The following is a 16,935-nucleotide window of genomic DNA, read 5'->3' as shown; positions in this document are numbered from 1 at the left end:
TAATGGAAAGTTAAGTTTTAAAAAATGGGAAATGTTTTCACACTGCATATAATAATGAAATTTGAGTGGCATCATTCAGCAATTTCTACTGTTTCTAAATCTATCTTCTTTTTCCTTACTTCATTTCAAATTATCATATAATTAATGCTTTTTTATTTGGGGAAATATCTAAATATTATAATTAAAATTGCACAATGTGCTTTATCCTGTAATAAAAAGAGCATCATTAGTGGAGCATTTTTAAATGCAAATTATCTGTAACATAATAGAAATGGAACTCCTTTTTTATACTTTCTGGGGTGGTGATTCTAGAATGGTAATTGTGAATAAGCTCTATGTGAATCACAAAAATTTTAACCAAGTAATAGGAACCAACTGAAAACAAGTTACGCCACTTCCAATGCCTCCTTTACTCTTGTGTAGAAACTGCCTGTGCCTCAGAGCATGTCTTATCTGATACACACACACACACACACAGGCCATCCTAAACCCAGAAAGGACCAGTGCCCCTTCTAGATCATGGACAGCCACTTCCACAACATCCATGTGAGAAATGATCCAAAGTGATAAGAACTTGGGTTGGTCTGTGGTTTTGATATTATTTTGTATCTTGTTTTTGTAGTTATTAATTGCACAGATTTAGAAGACTGTTAGTGGTAAATATTGTCCAAAATGTTACACAGACTTACTAATACAGAGAAGGGAGGAGGGACAAAGTAGGGGTATGGAATTAACAGATACAAACTACTATGTATAAAATAGATAAGCAACAGGATATACTGTATAATGCAGGGAATGATAGCCATTATCCTTTAATAACTTACAATGGAGCATAATCTGCAAAAATACTGTATCACTATGCTGAATACCTGAAACTAATATCGTGAATCAATTATACTTCAATTAAAAAAAATTTGTTAAAGAAAAAAAAATTCCTTGAGATTGCCTACAATAATGCATTACCCAAAGGTCTATATTTAAATTTTAAAAAAACAGTAGCATTATTTTTTTTTCCATGGAAGTATAGACAGGCAGAAGGGGAGTAGAATTATTATGTCAGAGATAAAGCCAGGTATCAAATCCTTCCTCTGCCACTTACAATTTGAGGCTGTGTCCCTACTTTATCTCTCTGAGCTTCAGTCTTTAATATACATAACAGAAATTATACTATCAACCTAACCTGCTGTTTTACAGGAGTCTGTGTGATAATATGTGTATTTGTTTTGTGTACATGTCATAGAGTACATTCTAAAATTGATTTTATTAAGGTTGTAAGAAAATATCAGAAAAAGATTACATAGATTTATTTTTTCCTAGGAAGTATATTACCTCCTCTCTGGTATAAGCTCAGTTTTAACAAGCTACTGAAATCACTGAAGGTAATTTAATTTCAGGAAAAAACATGATTTTAAATCTCTCTCTTTGGAGCAATTTATATTTTTTTTAAAAAAAAAAAACAAGATTCATTTAACTAATGTAACTTTTAGGCAATAAGAGATTTATAAACTTCTCTCACTTTGGTTTAACTTTTATAATTATAATTTTTGTCTCTTTTTTCTATGACGTTACTTTTCCCCCTAGGCTCCTTCAATAACATGTATTTTTAAATTTAGATTTTAAATACTTTGTATATAATAAGTGTAGACATTCATGTTTGTATGTATTCTGTTGGTATTTACCCAGCTTGGTGTTCTCCGAGCTTTATGAATTTGTGTGGCTGGCATTTTTTTTATTATTTGTTTTTGTTTTGTTTTGTTATTTTCTTTTTTGTTGTTGTTGTTGGAAAATTCTCAGCCATTATCTCTTCACTATTTTCTCTGCCCATTTTCTGTCTCTTTTTTTTTTTTTTTTCTTGGATTCCTTCTGTCCTTCTGGGATTCCAGATACAAGTTTGTTTGGATTACTCGAATTTGTCCTGCAGCCCATCAGTTTTCTATTCTTTGTGAGTTGTTTTTTGTTTGTTTAATTCTTATTTCTCTTTGCTTTTCAGTTTTGGTAATTTATATCGACCTATCATTAAATTCAGTAATTCTTCCCTTGGCTTGGTATTAACATAATCCCAAAGAAATAAAGTAATTCTTTAAGGTCTATTGATGAATACATCAAAGTTACTATTCTCTATTAATGTATTTTTTTTTAACATTGCAATTTGACTCTTCCTTTCAAGACTCATCTCTGCTTGAAATTCACTGCCACGTTATGCAGAGCCCTTAACAGATTAATCATAGTGTTAAATTTTCTCTCAGACATTTCCAACATCTGGGTTGCAAGTGGCTTTGGTTCTGCGGGTTTTGTCTCTTTGGACAGTGTTTTGTCTTTTGGGTAAGTATGTGCATTTTTTGTTTCTTAATTTCAGTAGAGAGGCAGACATCTTGTGCACCTCTTGAGACAATGGTAAATAGTTGTTTTTTTCCTGGAAACTGTTATATAACTCTTCTTCTGCTAAGCCTTTAGTATGTGGGAGTCCAACTGTGACTCTGTTTTATTGTGGGTGTCACTACCTCAGGTGGTTCTGTTTAAAATTTTTTCTAGTGTTTCCTTGTGCTCAGGCTGAAGACTGGTTTTTCGTTTTTCTCTTCTTTTTCCCCAGTATCTCCTCCATCAGCTTTACATCTTCCTACATATCTTTTCCTGAAAGGGAGTCTCTCTCCACTCTCACCCCACCCCAGTGTTATTTTCCTGCTCTTTGCTCTATGCTTCCTAGCTTGGTCATGGGTGGTGGGAGAGGGTGTTCTTTGTTGTCCTGTATAGTCTGTCTTAAGCAGCCTTTAGGTTTCAGGCGTGAGGGGCTTTTCAACGATCCTGTCCCTTTCCCAGCAATGGGATATGGCCTACATGTCAGAGGCCAGTATGGTTTCCTGCTCCTCCCTGAGTGTTAGGGGTTGCCTTCTTTTTCTTGTCCATCATGGGGATTCTCCTTGCTCCATGTGTGGCTCATTTGCTGCCCTCCCACAGCTCCTTAAGTCTTTAGTTCCAGAGAGGAAAACTATCACATGGGGCTTTACAGTTTCCCTATAGCAGCTGCTGCACCCCTCCTGCATGACTGCACCATATTCCTTTGTATATAATTCACAAAGAAAAGCTTCTTCCTGTATCTTGCCTTGCTCTTAATCTTTCTCATGAGCACATTGTAAAGGACTGTGGAAAAGAACCTAAAGTAGACACAGACTCCTCTCGTGTCTGTGGCTACCAGTGTGTCTATGCTCTCAAGCTAGCATATACCCAGCCCTTAGCAGTCCATCCCAAAAATTTAGTTGAATTTCACTTTACTTATATGGCAGCCCTATCCTCTTTTGTTCTTTGTCTTATTTTCTCTTTCTCATTGGAAGCACTTGTCTTTTCTTAGATATCAGTCACAGATTGCCCTTTGACCTCAGTGCATTGATGGATTTAAAGAAAAGCTATGATTTTACAGTTTTTTTTTCTCTTACTGTCAGGGTGGGGGTGATGCTCATTCCAGCTTTTCCTTTCCTAAATAGGAGCTGAAAGTCCCTTGTGTGTACATAATAAATTACTGGTATTGACTATTGTTAATTATATGTAAATGAAAGATACATTATGTATAAAAAGGTATATAGCTAATTTTAGTCTGGCCAGTTTTTTAAAAATTATTACTGTTCTAACACTAAAAGAAAATAAAGGAGTTAAAGTATTATTTAGCAAGTGCAAAATGAATTTTTCAAAATCACAACCTTAATTAAAAGGAAGAATAAATCAAAATGTGAGTAAATCTGCTGAAGGTGTTAGTAAAATAAAGTTATGGGTTATTGTTCTTCAATTCACAGGCACTATTTTATTAAGGAAAAAAAGAGTACATAATATTTGTTTTTGTTAATCAAATAGTGTATTTGTGCCTAATCTAATAGAAGTTGAGCAACAGCATCACGTACATAAAATAAAGAGATACAATGCTTGTCATTGATATTACTGTTGCTACTTCTGTTAGAATTATTGACATTATAGGTCTTTAAGGTAATTGCGTTAGTTATCTATTTCTGTGTAATAAATGCAAGAGAGCTAATGGCCTAAAGCAAACTTCTCTAATTATCTCATCGTTTCTGTGGATCATGAATCTGGATACATGTATCAGCTGGCTTTTCTGCTCAGTCTCACAAAGATGCAGTCAAAGCAGTAGCCAGGCTGCAGTCCCATCTGACGTTCAGAATCCTCTTCCAAGCTCATTGGTTGTTGACAGAATTAAGTTCCTTGCGGTTGTAGGGCTGAGATCTCCCCTTTCTTTTTGGCTGTCAAACCAAAGGCTATTATCAACTTCTACAGGCTGTCCCCATCCCTGACATGTGGTCTTCTGGACAACATAGAACTCTGTTACTTCAAGGTCAGCAGTAAAAATTCTCTCCCTTCAAGTCTCTTTAATCTCGTTTAAGGGGTTTACCTTATTAGGACAAGCTCACCTAAGTTAATCTCCTGATTAACTCAAAGTCAAGTGAGTGATCACAGGAGTGACATTCCATGATAGTCACAAATCCTACTCACATATCCACAGGCAGGAATTATACAAGACTCACTCAGTAAGGGGTAGGAATTTTGGAGGCTATCCTAAATGCTTTCTATCACAGCAATCTTACTCTTCTATGGGATAACAATTATGTAAAAGTCAAAACACGCCTCGCAACATATTACATTGATTATATAAGGATTTTGTTGGTATGATATTTGTGAATGTATTTGACAATAGATCAAATATCTATTGTCCTGTGGGAGAGGATAATGAAATGTGAGTGGAAGTGGCATGTGTCTCTTCTGAGCAGAATCTGTAAGAGCCAGCAGATGCTTATCTATGGTTTTCTTGAGTCAGCTTGGTTAGAGGCATTGCCTTTTCTTTTTATGTCCCAACCATGTTTTTAGTTAATAAGAATGCCTCCAAATATCATTTCTATATGTTTCTTTAATCCCATAGGAATATCATAGTTTATTCAACAACTTTCAATGTTTGGATATTTACCCATAGACTATAATACCTGAAATGTAATTTGAGTTAAAGTGCATCATATTCTAAGACTTTTGATCACATTGCCAGTAGTTCTTGCAGGGATTATCATACTAATTACTGCCTTCAACAGTGATGCCAGTGTCCGTATCAGCTGACCACTTCCAGGTCATGAGCTTTATGTAGCATAAGTAAGTTGGTACAATTTTATTTGTTCCTATTTCAAACCTTCTATCTGTCAGGCTAAGACATTGATTGATATTGTTATATTTTAAATCTAGTTCATAATGGTTAAGTATTTTAGTGAACTGTATTTGTAGAATGCTTTATAATTATCTTTGCAATTTATATTTCGTTGTATAAATGTTTGAAGTGTCCTGCATGCATCCTCTGATAATGTGATGATTTATTCTATACCTCAGCATATCATTTTGCTTAATCAATTGTTGTGTAGTCTTCATTTGAAATATTTGTTTAAGAATGAATATTTAGATACCCTTCCTTCTGAGTGTTTGAATATATGGTAATAACTTCCTAGGCATTCACAAATAAATTACAATATGTCTGGGTATATTATTTGGTGTGTTGCTTTGTATAATGATTTGAACACAAAGTAGATGACATTCCCTTATGTCCTGATTTTGGCTATGTCATGAGGAACTTTTTGATTTTTTCTCCTTCTGTGGAAAACAAGTTCATATTTGCTCTCTGGTTATAGGTAAGAGTCTCTCTTTTATTTACATATTATAAAACAAAACACAATTTTCAGACTACATGTAATAGCCATTGTGTTATACACGTCCACACCCATTCTACCTCTCTCTCTCTCATTTTGTAATACTTATGCCATTTGTAGGGTTCTCCTAGTTATGAGAAGAACTAAATTAATCCAAGTTGACCATGATAACACCTGGGTTTAATTATTCACTGCATGTTCATTACCTGTATAAACTGATTCAATCATGGACATGAGATCTTTTTAGAATTGTTTTTTTCCCTCACAGGTCTTACTTAAGATGACGGGCTAATTGATACCAGTTTAAATATGTTTCCATTTCTAGTTTTGGCATTATGAAAAACAAATATCCTGAAGGCCCCAAATTGTCAAATATCAAGATAGTTCTAAATCAATATCTGAGTTTCAAGAAATTTAAGTTACTCTCGAGAGGAAAAAAACCTTAAAAAGAAGTGTACAAATTTATGCTGCATTTACCCTGGACCATTTTGTCAGTTCTGATCTTGAAATTACTCCTTAGAATTTATAACTATAAACTTAAAATTTGGGATTCACATTTATACGACAAGTGTGGATCAGGAAATCTGCAGCCAAAAACAACATAAAATAGGGCCCCAGCCCAGTGATATGTCAGGAAATTAAGACAGTAGCAAAAGCAAACAGGCTCTGGAGGGACAGGTTTTCAATAGATAAGATTAGCTCATAATCCCAAATTATAAAACATGCAAGAAAACAAATCTACGGTATGAGGAAATTAGCAAACATAACAAGCAGTGATATTAGATCATCTGAGCTTCCCATTACACAAATACTGAACAGAGATACAGGAATAAATACATTTAGTTTGGAGAACACCTTGTTGACTATAAAGAAAATGTCTCTATTTGACAAGTGACCACAGGACTACCAGTTTATGATCTTTACTTGACAAAATATTTCATTGTGTGAGTATAGTAATTTATGAGACTTCCTTCTATTTAATTAAGAGCTTCACGTCTAAGTCCTCCACACTTATCTTTCCTACATTGTATTTATAGACAAACAGGCGCGATATGGTTGCATTTACATTACTTAATAATAAATAGTGAAGATATTTTATGTAAATTATCATCACACCACAACTCAAACTGTCTCCCTTAGGGTGGTCAAACATCTCATTTTGTCTAGAAAGTCCAAGTTTAGGATTTGTGTATCATCAAAATTAATATTAGCAACACCATCATTCTTAAATCTTTGAGTGGTGTATCTTATGGCCACCATTTTTAATTATAATGAGGCAGTGATGTACTGGAACCAGTTCTTATCAGCTAGTGAGAGCCATTAGTTTTCATCTCTTTCCATATTCAGGGACATCAAGTTGGTATCTTGAAATTAGCAATGTGAGTATTTACACTCAGGATAATGGCAAAAGCTACAATTTAGGGTTCCCACCCTCCCACCCCAAACAGGGAGCAGTATATCATTGGCTTTAGGAATGGTTCTTGTGTGTGTGTTTGTTTTGCAGGGTCTCTGATTTTTCTTTTATTCTCTTACATTTTTTCAAAGTTTTAGCCTCATGCTCAGACTGTCTTTCCTCTTTTCTCATTCTGCAAAATGGCTGCAGCTCTTCCAGGCTTATGTTCCTCTCAACAAATCATCCAGAGCAGGTTCAGGGGATTCTCACTGCATGACTGTCTGATATGGAAGAGGTGTTTTGAATCATCCTATGCATATCTCCATAATTCACATAATAGCTTCTAACTGTGACCTTGCTCATTTGACATCTATCTCATACTGTCTTTTTTGCTGATGACCTTTTTCTCTGCCTTGCTGCCTCTTTTCCATGCCCTGAAATTTCTTATAACATTTCTTTCATGTCCCCAAATAGGTATAGAAAGAAAATCATCAAGCGGCTATGGCTCACACAGATGCCCACATAAGTTGTGACATGACAGTTCTTCCTGATGAAAACTTCCATCTCTACAATTGATTCTCTGAGATCCTCTCTTAACTTGGTATCTACAACAGGGACACAGGATGGAGACAGGAGTCACAAGCCAGAGCAGAGTCCCTCCTTAACAATTGTGAACCAATGACTGATAACTCCTATAATTATTATCTTACTTCTTCAAATACACTGATTGAGCATCTTCAGACAAGATAAAATGTCCAGATCTATCACCTTTTGGTGATATCTAGAATGCAAAGGTATTTAGTGCCCAAGATTTTTCACTGTGGGGCTTTGAAATTTTTAGACAAACAAATTTTACACTTAACAGTTTGCAATACACCACAGGGTAATATTTTGTCAATTTCACAAATTCAACTACCCAGAGATGGTCTTTACCAAATATTCTGTGTTTAATCCAAATACTCTATCTCTTCTTGCCTTCTGCCTGAAGTTTCCCTTATGTGGCTTCATGTCCACATCTGTGGGCTCTGACAACCCAAAAGCACATCTCTACTAAAAGCACATTTCTACTACTGTACACTTTTTTTTTTTAAAGAAATCCCAGACCCTTGCAAGAATGTAAACTTGTGATTTCATTTTTTTTAAGTCTGAATTATCTTTTCAGGCATGGTTGTATTACCATTTCTGCTCCAATTGTTCCTATTGCTTCCTTGGGTACTAATTTATTTAGCAGTCTAAACTTGTAGGGATACACACTTGAAACAGTTTTATATTTCTCCAATGTCTGCTTTCAAGCATGCTCCCCAGAATGTTAATTGCTGACTCCTAGAGCTATTTTAGACAGATGGCCTACTTTTTTATTACGTTTAGTGATAAAATATCCATCTACTTTAAAATGCCAAATTTGTGTCCTATTCAAAACCAATCCTTCCCTTCTCCTCCTCCCAAGCCCCAGCTACACTCATAGTCTTGGGGACTTGGAATTATGAAAGGGTTTTGTCTCCATCTTTTAATCCTCCTTGCAGTCCAGTCCCTTTGACTGTAGGATGGAGATGTGTCTGAGCTGCCTCAGGAATGGCTATATTCCCCTATATTTCCTCCTTTCTCAAAGTCTTAATTATAAAAGCAAATTCTACTTTACTTAACTGTTGGATTTTGTTATGTCCTTGTTATTCTTGCATTTCTCTTTTTTTTTTCCCCCCAGGGGAAGGTAAATAGATTTATTTATTGATTTTTAGAGGAGGTACTGGTGATCGAACCCAGGACCTTGTACATGCTAAGCATGCACTCTACCACTTGAGCTATCCCCCCAACTTCTTGCACTTCTAGCTAACACTGATTGTCAGTCAGTGTCTTCTGAGCAACAGCTATTCAAATTCTACTTCTCTTAGGTGACACCACAAGGTCATACAAGAGTACAATTCCCTGAAAAAGAAAATCTAGGTCCAAATCCACCACTTTTTCCCTTTCACCAAGCAGGCCATCTTCCTGAATTGGGTAACCAGTAAGACAGCTCAATTAGGTTATCCTCTGCAGTACATCCGAGGAAAAATTATACATCTTTGCTGTGACAAGAAGTGAGAAAGCAGGACATTCCAATGCAAATCATCCTCTTTATCCTGTTATCTCTCTTCAATTACCTTTCCAACCTTTCAGACCGGTATAGAGCAGCTAATCAATGCTGTTGGGTAAGTAGACTTCCAACTGTGAAATGAAATGCCAGGCTTTCATTCTTCAAGTCAAATTTAATCTCTTCAAATGGTTCTTTTGGAGACTAGGCAGCCTCACTTGACTTGAAGTTGTGCCTGAAAAGTAACCTCCCTTTATAGAAACCACAACCTTTCCAACTAGGCCAATGACACAATTCCAAATACACTCCCCACCACCCCACCACTGCAGTGTCCGGTGTGTATAGAAGATGGTGGTGATGGCTTGGGAAGTCAATGAAAGACACTGATAGACCCTGGCAAGTCCTCCATACCTGATTCTTAGTGGGTCCTTGACAGCCTTCTCACAAATATGGGATAAGCAATGAGTTTTTATCTTCAGCTGTGAATCCTCATTGACAATTTCAGGACAATAGGAAAAATTATGTAATAATTGTTTACAGTTATGAATGTCCACACATTTTAGTTTGTATTTCTAGTTTGTCTTCAACAGAGGTTATGTTTCACCTTTTCCATTCCTTTGCCTTCTTTTTCAGATTTTTAAAAAAATACAAAAGTGTGTCTTTATATCCCTTCTATAACATTTTACACCATTAATACTGTTTTGTGCTGCTCAAGTAAGGTTTTAATTCTTCTATAACTATTTTTCTTTTCTTGACCCAGATGTTTTATATAATTATGTTCCCCTTTTATTTCAGCCTGTCATCTTTTCATTTTTTAATCATTTCAATAGAAGCTTAATGAAAAAAATAACATATTTTGAATAGAGAAAATATTTACATGGTCAATAATTAGGGAGTACAGAAAAAATACAGTGAAAAGGTTCCTTCTCATTCTTGTCTGGAAGTCACTGAGTTCCTCTCTTTGGAGGTAATACAGGTATATTTTATATACAAAGGGAAAATTATATAAATATTTTTACCAAATAGTAGCGTATCGTTAAACTGGCTATTCATTGTTTCACTTAACAACGTATCTTGGAGATCTTTCTTTAAAACAGAGACAGTTTTAAATTTCTTTTATGATTGCATAATATTCTATTATGTGTTATATAGTAAATAGATTCAACTCTATTTAATAGACAGCAAAGGGATATGTGCATTCCTTATCTTATTAGATACTACTAAACCATCCTCAGCTGGGGTTGTAAATATACTGTTTGTAATTCTTATGCTTAATGACACTGATACTTTGGCAATATGATAAATCAAAAATGGTATTTCAACACATAAATTTAATGAGATATATATATATACACACACACACACACACACACTTGCACACACTCTGTACACCAACAAACAGAATCCTTATCTTTTTAAATAACCATAAAATCTATATGATATATAAAAATAACAAAATGAGATGCAAGACCTTTATAATGATATAATAATACATATTTTTCCTCCTTATTGAAATACTTCAATACATAGAAATAAATAGAAAGGTATCTCTAGGAAGAATAATATCATTATTAGTTTTCTTCTCATCTGTAAATCTGATCTGTAAATCAAAACAATTTCAAACAAAATCACAACCTTTGGGGGCAAGATAAATGTATGATGAAAGTGCAAAGGCTAAGATATCCTAAGAGACTAAGGTGAAAAAACAACGTATCAGGGATTCTAGGGACTAATGTTATATTGCTTGGCCTGAATTCTGCACATTTATCACTGTGCTTTAAAATCTTTAAGGTATTTGTCATGCTCATTTCTATATTTCAGTACTGTTTAAGTGTGCTTTTCTCATCTATAGCTGAAAGGAAAATTGTGAATAATTTCTAGACTAATTTCTAATTCCTGGCAAAAATTCATACAGTAAATTCCTTTAGAACTCATGCTCCATTTTTTTTTTCCTATACCAAATATTTCGATGGCTAACCCTCTGAACTGGTCAAACACTCGTAAACTGGTCAAATCCATAACTCTAAGACTCATTCCTCAGTGGGCTCAGGACCTTTTGTCTGAAAACCTTGTTCATAGAAATTTCATGTACAAAGGTGATTTCTCCACAACATCTTCTTCAATCATTCATTTCCTTGAATTCTGAATGGATATAAAAATAGTAATACTGACTGAGTATGGGGAGAGGGTGATACAAAATATACAATAATGCTGTCTAAACTGAAAGTGCCCACAGATTAGAAATAGGATAGCCTACATTTTTGGTAGCCATGTAGGCAACAGAGAATTAACGTTTCATTATATTACCTCTGGAAAAAAGTCATCAAACTGTTAGAGCAGGCAGAGAGCTAGATATGAGCAGAGAAAGGGGGACACAGACCAAATGGCAGGAATTGGGCAGAAAGGAGGGGCACAGGCCAAATGCAGGAAACCACACATCATGTGAGCAGCAGGGATCCCTGGGCAGAGAAAGAAAAGCTGGAATCTTTGGGCTGATAAGGGACCACACCTTTTGGCCTGGAAACCAACAAAGAAAGGTCAAAAAAGGCAGGAATTTCCAGTGTCCGAATGTAACCTTTTACTCATTATGCTCTCATTTCAATAAAATTAGCCTTGCAGATCAGAAGTACCCATCATGCACCGAAGCCATGACACTTCCGATCCAGATTGAATAAGGACAAAAATCCCTCCTCCCTTTGGGAAGGTGGAGTTGGGATGATAATCAGGGAATACGAACCCAAACCCTTCCCTCCCCGATGAATATTCCGCCCATTCATTTTTACACCCTATGTAACTAACTTGCCAAAGAAACTCAGGGCAGCTGCTCACCTGAGCCTGCCTGCTCTCCCCTGAGAGTGTACTATGCATCCCTTAATAAATCCTCACTTTACCTTTTTAACCTCTAAGTCTTGTTTGTCTCTGAATTCTTTCTGGGACGGGACAAGAACCTGGAACACCCGTTGCATCTATCGGCGACAAAACCATAAGCAAACCACCTATTGAATCCTTTGTCCATTTATTTTAGACTGTGAGGACTATATCTACATAGTCTCAAACATTAAAGATTTCTATGGATTGACATCTTTTGCCTGCTTTTATTAATATCTTAGTAAAATGTCGTGAGAAACAATATCAGAGATAAACAAAGGATATAAGCCAGAGCCTTCATGAAAATTCTAAGGTTACACTTTCATGTTTCTGCTTCATCTTTTGCAAACCGTAACATCTATACTGACATGTTTTACACTGAATTTGGATCTTAAGGGTACATATTTTAATATCATGAGTTTATTATATATGCTATATCTGCTATTATATGACAATCACTCAGTTACCTAATTACTCATATGTGATCCTCTTTTCTTAAAAAAAAATCTTGCTTTTCTTGTATCTTATTCTTGATCAATTTGCATTAGTGATATTTATTTAAAATTGAGAGATTTTTAATGCTTTACATTTTCACTAGCCTAAACGGAGCAAAACTAACAAGAGCTCTTAGGTCTGTATGTTAAGTATGTATGTATTTATAGCCATGTGCTTTCTCTCCCACAACTATCCCTTGGCTCTTATTTGGTGATACAAGCTCAAATTCACTATGAAGTAATATAGGAAGTAATACAGGAATCCCAAACATCTCACAGGGGGAAAAAATGATGATAGATTTTTGAATTTTAAAGAGCCAAGTTTGAAAGAAGAGCCTTTGCCTGGATTTTTAATTGTTAACCTCAATGATTAAATCCACTTCACTCCCCACATTACTTTTGAATAAATAGAGAAAATGTATTTAACAAAAGGTGTGTGTGAATTAGTTATTTTAACAGGTTAGATAAAAGGAAATTGATTTATATCACTCTAATGTTTTCAAAGTAAAACTTAGATTGAAAAACTGTATATATTTTAATCTTATTTGAGAAAAAAATTGAAAGAAAGAACATATGGCTACTTTATAATGTAGAGTACTTGACACTACTTGAAAGAAACTCAAAATGCATAATGAGTTCAAGCAATAGCTTAAGCTTGGAGCTATGAATATAGGCTTGGTAATTTTGTAATAAGATTAGATGGCAAAATAAAATTAATTGGTTAGTCCTTTAAAAAAAAAATCACTTAGCAGTAATTTCAATTGAAATTTACCTCTGAATAATTTCTGACCAGAATGAAAATATCAGAAAGGAAAGAGTAAGAAGTATGTGATGTTGAACAGATGAAACTGAAAATACCATTAATAACTTCACTTCACTTCTTCTAGTCTTTGCTCAAATATGATTTTCACAGTGAAGCCTATCTGTGACTCCCTTTTAAGAACTGCAACCTGCTCTACAGTTTTTTTCTTTAGCCTTTATTAATTTTGAACATTATTGACATATATCTTTTTTTTTCCTTTGCCTACCCACTAGAATGTAAAATCCACAAGTCCAGAGATTTTGGACTGTTTCTTTTGCTGGATTATCTCAGGCACTTAAAACAGTACCTAATGCGTGGAAGGAGCTTGGTAAATATTCACTGAACAAACAAAAGATAGAAAAGAAAGGAAAGAAAGAGGAAGAAAGAGGAAGAGAAGGAAGAAAAGGAAGGAAGGAAAGAAGGAAGGAAGGAAGGAAAGAGACAGAAAGAAAAAGAAAGAAAGGAAGGAAGAAAGAAAAAAGAAAGATAAGATAAAGAAAGAAGGAAAAGAAAGAGAAATTGAAAGAAAGAGGGAAGGAAGGAGGGGGAGGGAGGGAGGGACATCACTTGTTCTACTGTATTGGTCCTATTCTCAGAAGATAAACTCACTTTTGGTAGATTCCTGTTTCGGCATAGATAGTATGTCAGGCTGACAGTCTGTCTCAGCATGGTTGCCCAGCATCCAGAGGTATGTCCAGATTTAGGGTGTTGACAGATTTGACTTTTTTTTTAAGAATTGGAGGAAAGTATCTGAATGTTAGATGTCCATTCCAGTTCTAATGCTTATTTAGGAATCTCAGAGAAATTGCACTTGCTAGCAGAGTCAAAAAATGCTAAGCTTTCCACTTTCTTCTGTGACTACCTTCTATTTGAGCAGCATTTCAAAGTAGTCTGCAGTTATATCTAAATTAGGTGTTTTCATAATCCATCCAGATAGCTAACATCAACAGTGCCTTCTGAGATTCCACAATCATGTGTTATCTGAACCCAATTCCCTGACAGGGACCTGATGGTGATGTCAGAAAGTGCAGGTTCCAATACCAGGTAAACAATCCATTCTAGCATTTATGGACGAGTTCTCCAGCTATGTCCGGATCACAGGAAGTTCTAAGCTTTAGGGAAGGGCCCTGCTGTCATCACTAGGTTGTCTGAACTGGCCATTCTCCCAACTCATAGGTCCATCATACCCAGGATCTCACCTGCATCCTCTCTGATCAAGAAGTGCCTGCTTGAGACAGCAGCCTCTGTGGTCAGACTGCTTGGTTAGTTCCCTGAATCTCTCCCTTGTTCAGAGCTACTGGACAGACTGGGGCCCTTACAATACTGATTGCACTAAGAGCTTCAGTAAATTTCCCAGCTTTTCTTTTGCATGTTTTCCTCACCTATGAGGTAGGAAATAGTAACAATATTCATAGGATTCTTGTGAGGATGAAGGATATAATGAACATGTGACTAAAAAAAAATGCATCGCAGGGTAAAAGTGTTCTATGAATTTTCATTATTGTTATTACCAAATTTGGAATATGCAATTCTTTGGTGCAAGACCTCTCAGTAGTCTAGGATCTGATATCCCTAAGTGAAACATGATGAGATTGCCAGATAGAATACAAGACATCCAGGTATATTTGAATTTTGCTGAACAACAAATAATGTTTTAGTATAAGAATGTCCTAATGTTGCCTGGGATATCCTTATACTAAAATATTACTTGTTGTTTACTTTGAATTAAAGCTTAGTTGGGTGCCCGGTATTTTACTTACAAAATCTGGCAACCCTAACATAATGCCATTGACCCTGGGTCTCTTGCCACCTCCAGGTCACCTATCTTCTTGTGATTCACAGATCTCTCTTCCTCTCCCAAGATCTGGAAATGTTTTGTGTGTGTCCAAGTCACTGGGAAGTGCAGAAGAAATCACCCCTTCATTTGGGCTCTGACTGTTACTCAACATTTAAAGACGTTTTTACTTCAGACAATGTGAACTTTTCTACTTGTGCCAAATCCCAAAGGAATGAAATTATAAAGACTGGCTAGAATTTGAAATCATAGGCAAGAAAAAATATCAAACAAAGATTTTAGTGCAGTTTCATTTTTCTCTGTATTCATGTCTCTTAGCTATCAGTTTTTTTTTTTATCATTTTCTTTCACTAAAGGTGGTCTTACCTTAAAATTTTATACTTATCTTACAAATAACCTGGATAAAATTATATATTTATGTTACTCAGAATTGAGAGATCAAAAAGTAATCTTTAGGAAATACTTACTCATTAAAAGAATACAAAGTATACTACATCTGTTTTTGATATTTTTTTAAATGATCAGAACATACCAAACAATAAGCTCATGGAGAATCAATCTCTATTTTATCTGTTTTGTATCCTCTGAATATACCCGTTTATGGCACATACTGATTGTGTAATATTAGTTAAATAAATAAATGAATGTTTTACATTATTCAGTTATCTACAGTGAAAATAATCATGATTCTTTTTCAAACTGATCATTAAATATTAATAATACCCTACTGATAGTTGAAATTAAGTTTTATGCAAATGATTAAATATTTACAAACACTTGTTGGAAAATAACGGAAACATAAAGTACAATAAATTGCATTATCACACCTACTTCATGTAGAGTAAGTGCCAAAAATGCCACACAGCTCAGCACATGGGTAATTCAGTCCTTTTCCCTTTCATCCTGCCTCTCATAGCAAGGATGGATAGTTGGGGTTTATTACACCTATTATATTTGTACTGGCATTTAACAAATTATGGGAATGTTCTTTATTTAGATTTCTTTAGATAAAAGAACTAACACTGTCTTTAAAATATCCGAGAGCCTCTGCTCCTAAGGTTTTAATGAAGAAGAGAACAGGAACTTAGACGTGGGCATGAATGTCTTACTCATATAAATTCAAGAAGAAAATTATCCAACCTATCATTAAGTGGGGCAACATGCTGGTCATTGAGGACCCACTGCATGAGCTACGGTCCCTGAGACATAGTGGATGAGCTACATCCCTGGCTTCCTTGAAAGAAAGGCTTAATGGGGGAGACATTCTACTGAGGCTGGAACAGGGCTAGACAAGAAATGGAGCTGGAGAGTTACACAGGAGATCAGCATTTTGAGGACTTTTTATGTTATACAAGCTCCTGAAACTTATCCTAAATGCATGGGGGAGCTGCTGGATTGTTTTAAAAAGAAAAGCATCAGATATATATTCCTCAAAGTCCTTGCCTGGCCATAATTTGGGGACTGGGTTGGATTAGAGCAGTTCTGCAGGTATGAGGATCAGTTACAGCTGTTCTAGAAATCTGGGTCAGAAACCAGTTTGGTAGCAGTGAAAATGGAAATATGTTGGTTCATTTAAAATAAATATCAGAAGCAGAAATGATAGGACTCTTCCTTGAATACCTGGAGGCTCAAAACACTCTGGATTTTGTTCAGCTGTTAGGATTTATAATGCTTTTGTTGTTGTCTATGCAAGAACTTAGAGGTTTCCTTTTGCTGGAGAAAAAAAAAAAAAGAAATCTCATTGCCTTGAGAATTTTTAGTCACCTTTTAGGACTCAGCTTATAATAATTTTCTTTGTGTAACATTCTCTGGTGTCTGAAACTAAGTTTGG

At 35.3% G+C, this 16,935-nt stretch overlaps 1 long non-coding RNA gene across 1 annotated transcript in view; it reads right to left on the bottom strand.

Annotated features, from left to right (window-relative positions):
• The window catches only part of LOC123617392 (uncharacterized), a 145,513-nt gene that overhangs the window by 109,050 nt on the left and 19,528 nt on the right, over positions 1-16,935 (bottom strand). The window lies entirely within an intron of this gene.

Source organism: Camelus bactrianus, chromosome 2 (assembly GCF_048773025.1).
Source record: "Camelus bactrianus isolate YW-2024 breed Bactrian camel chromosome 2, ASM4877302v1, whole genome shotgun sequence".
NCBI classification, from domain to species: domain Eukaryota; kingdom Metazoa; phylum Chordata; class Mammalia; order Artiodactyla; family Camelidae; genus Camelus; species Camelus bactrianus.
This window is presented reverse-complemented; position numbering and strand designations above follow the sequence as displayed.